Raw genomic sequence first — 12,065 nt, forward strand, 5'->3', positions numbered from 1 at the left:
CAATTCAAGTGGTTCTAATTAATCAGTTCTGACTCTGATTCTTTAATTCATTCTTTTTTTCATTTTTACCTGTTTTTATCCATTTAACTGCATTACCAAGTAACTTCAATAATTACGGTCTGCTTTTCTACAGGCCACGTCACCTAATAATTATACCAAATTCTACTTCGACTTACTCTCCTTTTAACCACTTCTTCTGTTGTATTCATCCATATACATTACATTAAATATGGAGTGGTATTGATGTATTTTAGCTGAAGTTACTGTAGTAAGTATCCACCCTCATCCGCTGTGGTTCTGAAGTACTATTGTACAATTGTATTTGTCTGCGACTGTAATTCACCTGGGCTGCAACTGCAAATGGTCACTGAATCAGTGCACTACCCCAACAAACAAAAATAAATAAGTAAATAAATCCATAGAAATATATCTTATTTAATTGATTTTATTTTGTGGTTAATATCTGTTAGTGTGATTGTTTAATATAGCAGTATTTTGATTCTTAAAATGTATTACAAATAGTTTCTGTTTCTTGCTATGAATTTTATGGTTTGCGACTGAAGACAGCTTTTGAACCAGTCCACCTACAGGTTAACAAGTAACTAAAAAAAATACAGCTGCATAATGTCCATTTTCCAGATGTTTTAAAATAAACTGTCTGTCAGAATACAAATGCTGCATCAGTTTATGCATTCATTTTATCTGGTGGCCTTTAGTTCTACAGGGAGCTATTCTGGGGCTAAATAATGCTAACACAACTTCAGGTTAATTATATAGCTCTTTCGTACACAGAAACTCATGCCTCTGTGTGATACGCGATCTAAAATTCGTTGTTCACTCCATTTCTTCTGTACAAGCAGTTCAAAACATGTGAACCAACTTCCAGAACACCTTTGACCTTTCCCATAAAGTTCATAGCCATTCAATGTTTGCCACTTAATATTAAATTTGATCTTTAAGAGCAGGTATTTCTATGTGGCACACCCAACTTGTTAGAAACTGCATTTTGTTGCTCATATACCTAGCTCCACACCTGGGACATATTACTTTCTTTTACTCAAATACATCTTCTTAGCACAGACTTACAGATTACTGGGACGCAACATACATTCTACAAAGATTTAGAGAGAACATCTTTAGGATGATAGGTTTCTTACAAATACCATTTGTGCAATGCAAAGGAACTGCCTCCCCATCAACACTAAGTCAGCTGACAGAAATAAACAGACATCATCAAGCAAACTCAAACTCAAGTTTATCAACAATAATACTCAACGGTAATTAGCTAGGTATTTCCAAAAGGCAGGAAGCCATCTACTGTGGATTTTTTGTTTTGGGCAGGTAATAAAACAAGTCAAATACTGCAGATAGAAAAATCTACAGTCTGGTGTGCCGCATCAACAGCTGGAACTTTGTATGATGTGACATAATAGAATGCCATACCAGGAGCAGACTGAACATTCCACAGTAAAAGGAACGTGAATTACTTCTAGTAGTGCGATGTCTTCTAAATAAAAATGGGAAGTTTCTGTGCTTCCTTATCAGGAAAAATTTGTAAATCTGATGGCAAGGCAAGCTGGGTACCCCTCAAGCAAATTTATGAACAGTGAAAAACAGAGGGAATCTTGGTACAGTACATCAGCAGAAAAGGACGGTGGCTTTAAAACTGGCACTTTACTATGGGCAAACAACAGCACAAAAGTTTTCCACATATATGCTTGATACATTTCATTTGTAGTGAACTGAGCAGATACTTCACCAATGACTGAATTGCTCTATCAGCTAAGCACAGCTGCTATTCACTGCTGGGTCTGTGTGTGTGTCATCAGTAACGGGCTACCATGAATGGACAGAAATGAGAAGTTATGTACCTACCATAACGTTCCATGTTAGTTGTCTTCTCTCACCTTCTTTCTTGCTGGATGGGTTTGTAGCCGAACCTCGGCTCCGACTCGGCCTATACTAAAGCTCGGGAGCTAATTTTACTGGCCCGAGGCAACCCTATATCCCATGATGCTAGGCGGTAACTACCCAGATCTCGTTTGGTAGCTGAGAAACAATAGCCAATTCAGTCTCCCCTCTGAGGTGGAGGAGGAGAAAGGAGAACTCCCCAAATATCACTACCTGAAGCTGCATCTACCCCAGGACCAACTGTCTGAGCTTGGAATAGTGCAAGATAAGGTCCCTTGGAAGAAGGGGAAAACCTCTCGGTCTGTCCAGGCTAGGGGGATGGTGGGCGGGACGCAAGAAAGAAGGCGAGAGAAGACAACTAACATGGAACGTTATGGTAGGTACATAACTTCTCAATGTTAAGTTGTCAATCTCGCCTTCATTCTTGCTGGATGGGGCCGTATCCCTAGCACTTTCATCCTGGGTGGCTCATTGGAACAGACTCTTGAGAACGGTGGAACCAACATTTGCCCTGTTTCTGGAGGCCATGTCCAATTTGTAATGTGTAACGAAGGTATGAGGAGAGGCCCATGTGGCTGCCGCACAGATAGTGTCTATTGGTAATCTAGCTTGAAAGGCTGTAGATGTAGCCAAAGCTCTGGTTGAGTGGGCTCTTGGCCTGGAAGGCAATTCTTTACCTCTGAGTTGATAAATACAGGTTATCACAGAAGACAGCCACCTAGACAGGGTTACTTTGGATACCTGAAGACCCTTTTTACTTTCTGCACAAGATAAAAAGAGTTGATCAGATTTCCTGAATTGTTTAGTTCTGTCCAGATAGTAGCGGAGCTGACGATGAACGTCCAGACAATGTAGTTTTTGCTCCGCCTTGTTTGAATAATTAGGGAAGAAAACTGGAAGATCAATAGATTGATTTAAATTTGTCTGAGAAGCCACCTTGGGTAAAAAAGACGGGTTAGTTCTTAGAGAAACTCTGTCTTTATGGAACACTAAATACGGAGGGCAAGTGCAGAGGGCATGAAGTTCAGATACTCTCCTAGCCGATGTAATGGCGACCAGGAATAGTGTCTTCCAGGAAAGTAACTTCAAGGAACAGGAGGCCGCAGGTTCAAAAGGAGGGAGAATCAAGGATGCTAAAACTAAGTTTAAATCCCACTGTGGTGGGGGGTCTTTGATTGGAGGCCTGAGTAAAAATATACCTCTGAGGAATGCCTTGCATAGCTTATGGGACATGATGCTGGAGTCCGACAAGCCTATGTGAAAACTTGAAATGGCTGCTAGCTGAACTTTTACTGTGGAGGAAGATCATCCTGAATGAAAGATTTCGGCTAGGAAATCCAAGACCGAGTGTATTGGAGCAGTGAAGGGATCTATGTTCCTAGCCTTTGCCCAAAAGGAAAAATGTTGCCATTTACTAGCATAGATCCTTCAGGTGGAAAACTTAAGGGAAGCTACAATAACATCCCGGACAGAATTTGAAATCATTGGAAGCCTGGCTAGGGACGGAAGTGGAGCAACCAAGCTGTGAGGTTGAGAGATTGGAGGGATTGGTGCAGCTGCCCTGACTGTTGGGCCAAATGATCTAGCATTGGATCCAGATGCCAAAGCTACTCCAAAAGATAGCGATGCAGGAAGGGGAACCATATCTGTCGAGGCCAATAAGGGGCAATGAGGATCATCTTGGCCCTCAAGGAGGTAGCTTTCTGAATTGTCTGTGTGATTAATGGAAAGGGGGGAAAGGCGTAAAGAAGTCCCCGAGGCCAATCATGGACTAGAGCGTCTCTGGGGGGATGGCCTGGAAGGGGGAAGAGAGTGAAGAAGTCGAGGCACTTGCTGTTTTGTGGTGTTGCAAAAAGATCACAGCAAGGAAACCCCCACTTCCGAAAATTTTTTTCCGTCATCGATTGCTTGAGAGACCACTCGTGAGGCATGAGAATAGCTCTGCTCAGCCTGTCCACTATGACGTTGGACTTCCCAGGGATGTGCGTTGCTATCAGAAACCGCTGAGAAGAGACTGCCCATTGCTAGAGTTTGAGTGCTTCTCAACACAGGGGATAGGACTTGGTTCCGCCCTTCTTGTTGATATACCATACTACGGACATATTGTTCATTTGAATTGCAATAGTCCCCAGGGGAAGAGAGTCTTGGAGGGCTTGCAACGTCAAAAGCACTGCTCTCATCTCCAGGACATTTATGTGCAAGTGGCATTCGAAGGGTTGCCATGTGCCATGGACTGTCCTGCCCTGAAAATGCCCCCCCCCCCCCAGCCAATCAGGGAGGCGTCCGTTGTGACTGTGGTGACCGGGGGTGGGGGGGGGGGAGTAAAAGGTCGGCCTTGATGGACTTGAGGGCAGACCATCCACGAAGATAGATGTTTTCTGCAAGATAGAGTTATTAAGATCTTGTGTGTCATAGGGAGCTGTTGGAAGGACCACTGGGAGAAAAGCATCCATTGAAGCCGCATGTAAAAGCGGGCAAGGGGAAGAAGCGTGATGGCTGCCGCCATGAGACCTAATACTTTCAGAACATACCTGGCCTGAATTCTGTTGTTCTGAAGAAGGACGTGAACATGATTTTGAATATCTAAGACCCTCTGCTCTGTTAACTTTGCTGAGAGCTGAACGGTGTCCAAGGTGGCGCCTATGAAGGTAATAGACTGACAAGGCGACAAGGCAGACTTTTCAAAATTTAGAGAGATACCTAGTTCTTTGCAAATGTGGATGGTGTAATCTCTGGCTAGAAGAAGTTGACGCCTGGTGGTGGCAGTGAGGAGCCAGTCGTCTAGATATGGAAATACCTGGAATCCTTGACGTCTCATGTGAGCCGTAACCGCTGCCATATATCTGGTGAACACTGGGGGGTCTGTAGTGAGACCAAAGGGCAGGGCTCTGAACTGGTAGTGACTGTCTCCCAGCCGGAAGCGGAGAAATCTTCTGGAGCGCCTGTGCATTTTGATGTGATAGTACGCATCCTGAAGGTCCACTGAGCACATCCAATTGTCCTTGCCCAGAAAGGGTAAAATGGACTGTAGCGTGACCATCCGGAACCTCGTTCTTTTTACAAACTTGTTTAGCTTGCTGAGATCCAATATTGGCCTCCAGTCCCCTGTTTTTGGTACCAAAAAGAACTCAGAGTAGACTCCGGATCCTAGCTGGTCTGCTGGGACTGGCTGGATGGCTCTCTTTTAGCAGCTTTGAGATTTCTAGTGCTGCTTGTTCCCTTAGACTGGGTGGAACGTCTGGAAGAGACCCCATTCGAATCATTGGGGTTTGGATAAAGGGGATTTTGTAACCCTTGGATATGATCGACTGCACCCATTTGTCTTGAGTGAGGGGGAGCCAGGCTTGTGGGTACAGCGATAATCTTCCCGACTGCCTCCGAAGGTGGACAGTCGGGCAGCACCTCAGGGATGCTGGAAGGGTTTGTCAGAGAGGATTTCTCTGCTACTCTGGTTCTGCGGACCCCCTCTGCCTCTTGGACGGCGTCTGTTGTTGTTGTTCCCCCCTCTGCCTCTAGGGGTAAAAATGACCTCTTGCGTCAGGCGTGACTCCTTGTGATTTACGGAACCACATTTTTCCACCCTTTTGACCCTTAGGATATGGTCTAGATGGGGTTGAAAAACGGACTCCTACGGCAGAAAGAGTCTTGCCATCTTGTTCGCATCTGGTCAAAGTATCTTTCACTTGAGGTCCATACAATGCTGAACCATCAAAGGGGGAGTTGGTGAAAAATGCCTTGATGGGGTCTGTGAAGTTGCAAAGCCGCATCCAGGCGTGACGCCTCAAAGCCACACCTGTGCCTGCGGCCCTACTTGCTCCATCGGCTGCATATGAAATAGGCCGCATGGAGGAGTTGACAATGAAATTCAGGGTTCCTAGCTGTGAGTTAAAGGAAAACTCCGGGCTCCAACACATGTTAACTCAAACGCAAGTTTTCCTTTATCCTTATACAATCAGCCTAGCCTCCTGCTGTTGCACAAATCCTCTAAAAAGTTTCTCAGTTTTACATTTCTCCCATTCCTTAGCGTAGGGCAGGGAGCCCCATCCCCCATTCTTTTGTATCGCATCCTTTCAGGTGGAGTTTGTCTCCACCTTTGTGACGACTTTGACACAGGCTAATCAGTAGTTCCCTCTCCTAATGATCCGCCCACGCTGTGACATAGACATTTTCAAGGGTAGCGCAGTTAACAGCTGCTATAAATCACTGCTACGTTGTTGTGGAACTGTCTTACTACCACTGTTTCCTTCAGGACGGAAAATATTATCGGAGCAATTCCTCCACTAAGGATGCAGCCAAAGTGCTTGAAAGCAATAGCCAATTCAGTCTCCCCTCTGAGGTGGAGGAGGAGAAAGGAGAACTCCCCAAATATCACTACCTGAAGCTGTGTCTACCCCAGGACCAACTGTCTGAGCTTGGAATAGTGCAAGATAAGGTCCCTTGGAAGAAGGGGAAAACCTCTCAGTCTGTCCAGGCTAGGGGATGGTGGGCGGGACGCAAGAAAGAAGGCGAGAGAAGACAACTAACATGGAACGTTATGGTAGGTACATAACTTCTCAATGTTAAGTTGTCAATCTCGCCTTCATTCTTGCTGGATGGGGCCGCATCCCTAGCACTTTCATCCTGGGTGGCTCATTGGAACAGACTCTTGAGAACGGTGGAACCAACATTTGCCCTGTTTCTGGAGGCCATGTCCAATTTGTAATGTGTAACGAAGGTATGAGGAGAGGCCCATGTGGCTGCCGCACAGATAGTGTCTATTGGTAATCTAGCTTGAAAGGCTGTAGATGTAGCCAAAGCTCTGGTTGAGTGGGCTCTTGGCCTGGAAGGCAATTCTTTACCTCTGAGTTGATAAATACAGGTTATCACAGAAGACAGCCACCTAGACAGGGTTACTTTGGATACCTGAAGACCCTTTTTACTTTCTGCACAAGATAAAAAGAGTTGATCAGATTTCCTGAATTGTTTAGTTCTGTCCAGATAGTAGCGGAGCTGACGATGAACGTCCAGACAATGTAGTTTTTGCTCCGCCTTGTTTGAATAATTAGGAAAGAAAACTGGAAGATCAATAGATTGATTTAAATTTGTCTGAGAAGCCACCTTGGGTAAAAAGACTGGTTAGTTCTTAGAGAAACTCTGTCTTTATGGAACACTAAATACAGAGGGCGAGTGCAGAGGGCATGAAGTTCAGATACTCTCCTAGCCGATGTAATGGCGACCAGGAATAGTGTCTTACAGGAAAGTAACTATAAGGAACAGGAGGCCGCAGGTTCAAAAGGAGGGAGAATCAAGGATACTAAAACTAAGTTTAAATCTCACTATGGTGGGGGGCCTTTGATTGGAGGCCTGAGTAAAAAGATACCTCCTGAGGAATGCCTTTCAAAGCTTATGGGACATGATGCTGGAGCCCAACAAGCCTATGTGAAAACTAGAAATGGCTGCTAGCTGAACTTTTACTGTGGAGGAAGAAGATCCTGATTGAAAGATTTTGGCTAGGAAATCCAAGACTGAGTGTATTGGAGCAGTGAAGGGATCTATGTTCCTAGCCTTTGCCCAAAAGGAAAAATGTTGCCATTTACTAGCATAGATCCTTCAGGTGGAAAACTTAAGGGAAGCTACAATAACATCCCGGACAGAATTTGAAATCATTGGAAGCCTGGCTAGGACGGAAGTGGACCAACCAAGCTGTGAGGTTGAGAGATTGGAGGGATTGGTGCAGCTGCCCTGACTGTTGGGCCAAATGATCTAGCATTGGATCCAGATGCCAAAGCTACTCCAAAAGATAGCGATGCAGGAAGGGGAACCATATCTGTCGAGGCCAATAAGGGGCAATGAGGATCATCTTGGCCCTCAAGGAGGTAGCTTTCTGAATTGTCTGTGTGATTAATGGAAAGGGGGGAAAGGCGTAAAGAAGTCCCCGAGGCCAATCATGGACTAGAGCGTCTCTGGGGGGATGGCCTGGAAGGGGGAAGAGAGTGAAGAAGTCGAGGCACTTGCTGTTTTGTGGTGTTGCAAAAAGATCACAGCAAGGAAACCCCCACTTCCGAAAATTTTTTTCCGTCATCGATTGCTTGAGAGACCACTCGTGAGGCATGAGAATAGCTCTGCTCAGCCTGTCCACTATGACGTTGGACTTCCCAGGGATGTGCGTTGCTATCAGAAACCGCTGAGAAGAGACTGCCCATTGCTAGAGTTTGAGTGCTTCTCAACACAGGGATAGGACTTGGTTCCGCCCTTCTTGTTGATATACCATACTACGGACATATTGTTCATTTGAATTGCAATAGTCCCCAGGGGAAGAGAGTCTTGGAGGGCTTGCAACGTCAAAAGCACTGCTCTCATCTCCAGGACATTTATGTGCAAGTGGCATTCGAAGGGTTGCCATGTGCCATGGACTGTCCTGCCCTGAATGCCCCCAGCCAATCAGGGAGGCCCGTTGTGACTGTGGTGACCGGGTGGGGAGTAAAAGGTCGGCCTTGATGGACTTGAGGGCAGACCATCCACGAAGATAGATGTTTTCTGCAAGATAGAGTTATTAAGATCTTGTGTGTCATAGGGAGCTGTTGGAAGGACCACTGGGAGAAAAGCATCCATTGAAGCCGCATGTAAAAGCGGGCAAGGGGAAGAAGCGTGATGGCTGCCGCCATGAGACCTAATACTTTCAGAACATACCTGGCCTGAATTCTGTTGTTCTGAAGAAGGACGTGAACATGATTTTGAATATCTAAGACCCTCTGCTCTGTTAACTTTGCTGAGAGCTGAACGGTGTCCAAGGTGGCGCCTATGAAGGTAATAGACTGACAAGGCGACAAGGCAGACTTTTCAAAATTTAGAGAGATACCTAGTTCTTTGCAAATGTGGATGGTGTAATCTCTGGCTAGAAGAAGTTGACGCCTGGTGGTGGCAGTGAGGAGCCAGTCGTCTAGATATGGAAATACCTGGAATCCTTGACGTCTCATGTGAGCCGTAACCGCTGCCATATATCTGGTGAACACTCGGGGGGCTGTAGTGAGACCAAAGGGCAGGGCTCTGAACTGGTAGTGACTGTCTCCCAGCCGGAAGCGGAGAAATCTTCTGGAGCGCCTGTGCATTTTGATGTGATAGTACGCATCCTGAAGGTCCACTGAGCACATCCAATTGTCCTTGCCCAGAAAGGGTAAAATGGACTGTAGCGTGACCATCCGGAACCTCGTTCTTTTTACAAACTTGTTTAGCTTGCTGAGATCCAATATTGGCCTCCAGTCCCCTGTTTTTTTTGGTACCAAAAAGAACTCAGAGTAGACTCCGGATCCTAGCTGGTCTGCTGGGACTGGCTGGATGGCTCTCTTTTAGCAGCTTTGAGATTTCTAGTGCTGCTTGTTCCCTTAGACTGGGTGGAACGTCTGGAAGAGACCCCATTCGAATCATTGGGGTTTGGATAAAGGGGATTTTGTAACCCTTGGATATGATCGACTGCACCCATTTGTCTTGAGTGAGGGGGAGCCAGGCTTGTGGGTACAGCGATAATCTTCCCGACTGCCTCCGAAGGTGGACAGTCGGGCAGCACCTCAGGGATGCTGGAAGGGTTTGTCAGAGAGGATTTCTCTGCTACTCTGGTTCTGCGGACCCCCTCTGCCTCTTGGACGGCGTCTGTTGTTGTTGTTCCCCCCTCTGCCTCTAGGGGTAAAAATGACCTCTTGCGTCAGGCGTGACTCCTTGTGATTTACGGAACCACATTTTTCCACCCTTTTGACCCTTAGGATATGGTCTAGATGGGGTTGAAAAACGGACTCCTACGGCAGAAAGAGTCTTGCCATCTTGTTCGCATCTGGTCAAAGTATCTTTCACTTGAGGTCCATACAATGCTGAACCATCAAAGGGGGAGTTGGTGAAAAATGCCTTGATGGGGTCTGTGAAGTTGCAAAGCCGCATCCAGGCGTGACGCCTCAAAGCCACACCTGTGCCTGCGGCCCTACTTGCTCCATCGGCTGCATATGAAATAGGCCGCATGGAGGAGTTGACAATGAAATTCAGGGTTCCTAGCTGTGAGTTAAAGGAAAACTCCGGGCTCCAACACATGTTAACTCAAACGCAAGTTTTCCTTTATCCTTATACAATCAGCCTAGCCTCCTGCTGTTGCACAAATCCTCTAAAAACTTTCTCAGTTTTACATTTCTCCCATTCCTTAGCGTAGGGCAGGGAGCCCCATCCCCCATTCTTTTGTATCGCATCCTTTCAGGTGGAGTTTGTCTCCACCTTTGTGACGTACCTTTGACACAGGCTAATCAGTAGTTCCCTCTCCTAATGATCCGCCCACGCTGTGACATAGACATTTTCAAGGGTAGCGCAGTTAACAGCTGCTATAAATCACTGCTACGTTGTTGTGGAACTGTCTTACTACCACTGTTTCCTTCAGGACGGAAAATATTATCGGAGCAATTCCTCCACTAAGGATGCAGCCAAAGTGCTTGAAAGCAATGCTTCGGTAAGTTGCAAAAACATTCTAAAACTTGATAAAGTTTTACAGCATACAGATCTGTGCCTCCCCTTATACTGCCTTGGTGTAATTATAGCGTTTCTTGGTTGTGTTCTGTTGTAGCGGGGGTTTTTTTTTTTTTTTTACAATCACCGTGCTACATACTGGTCAACTTCTTACAGCCAGATATCTTGTCAGAGGCGTATTAATTGAGGCTTTAACCTCTAATTTGCCAGAAAACCTAAAATATAAGACTTAAACCATAAGATTCCATGGCAATTTTTACAGTTCAGAAGTTTGCCCTGCTTCGGTGTGTGTATGCATGCGTTTGTATGTGTTTACCATTTTGATGGCATGAAATCTCATTATTTGCATTCCCCGGGACCAGTTGGAATTGCGTTGAAATCAGCTTCTAGGTGGGCCATCCCCGGTCTCGTGCTGTTGTTGCAAGAAAAAATATATTGAACGAAACCGGAGCGGTCGTCAGTAGTAGGAGCAGCTGCAGCAGGCATGGACGACAAAGCATTTACAAAGGTTGTTTCCAGGATATGGACTTATGCTTAATTTATAACATTTTTATTGACTAACAGAAAACTTTAAGCGCGGTGTTTTTATTGGATTTTTTTTAAACTGAGGTGATATGGGATCTATAAATAAGTATCAAATCGCATTTGTTTTAATAACTGGTAGTAACGGAGTCCCAATAGCGTAAATGTATATCCGGGTAAAGGTAGGTACTCAAAGCTATTCTTGTCATAACGATATCAGGGCACCGGAAAAGTTTTGATGAAATACGCTCTGGTAGGAATGAAAAGCTGCAATCCTGTTTATTAACTGGTGGTAGTAGTAATTACGGTTGGCATGTGGGTCTTGAATTTCCCTCTGATGCGACTGTTTGCAAAAAGCAGAAGTGTGTGTGACTGCAAATGAGACTATGCATGTGTGTGGGTAAGACTGAGCAATGCAGGAGAGAATGATCGGTGCATGCATAAAAGTAGAATATATGTGTTTGTGAATGTAGTTGAGTTGTGAGTGTATGCGCGAGAGTTAGCGATGTCTGGTTGACTGGAAAGTGTGTGTGTGTGTGTGTGTGTGTGTGTGTGAAAGCAGAATGTATGTGAATGCAGAGGAGACTGTCTGTGTAGAGAGACGTGTATGAGAGGGAGCTAGCGATGCATGAGAGAATGAACGGTGCATGCATGGAGGCAGATTGTGCGTTTGTGAAAGTAGATGAGACTGTCTGAGTGTATGAGAGAGAGTTAGCGATGCATGAAAGCAGAATGTCTGTGTGTATGTGAATGGAGAAGAGATTGTGTCTGTGTGTCTAAGAGACGGGTGTGCATTTTTTATTTTTCTGTGTAATGGAAGTCTAAAATGCCTGCCAAGATCAGCTTATTACAGGGAAGTGTGTTTTTTTTTTTTTTTTCGCTCTTGCTGAGGGGGTAGGGTGCTTGTTCATCCTATGTGTTTCGGGCACTAGTTGAGCCACTTATGCTTCTGTTTGCTGCAACTTCATTTATAATGACATCGCTCATCAGGGCAGGGCTTGCTAATACATTATTATAGTTAGGATTTTATGTCTATATTCAGAATTTCGTTCCAAGCCTTTGCAACTCGGGTAATGATATATTGTATGAGACTAGCTGCCATACAAACGTTAAATGTACTTATTTACAAAGCTATGTTTGTGGAGGTTTCTCTG

General features: G+C 45.2%; 1 protein-coding gene across 1 annotated transcript in view; it reads right to left on the reverse strand.

Annotated features, from left to right (window-relative positions):
• The window catches only part of LOC122793960 (arf-GAP with coiled-coil, ANK repeat and PH domain-containing protein 2-like), a 930,687-nt gene that overhangs the window by 298,791 nt on the left and 619,831 nt on the right, over positions 1 to 12,065 (reverse strand). The window lies entirely within an intron of this gene.

This window comes from Protopterus annectens, chromosome 2.part1 (genome assembly GCF_019279795.1).
Source record: "Protopterus annectens isolate FY-2018-M chromosome 2.part1, PAN1.0, whole genome shotgun sequence".
In the NCBI taxonomy this organism is placed as follows: domain Eukaryota; kingdom Metazoa; phylum Chordata; order Ceratodontiformes; family Protopteridae; genus Protopterus; species Protopterus annectens.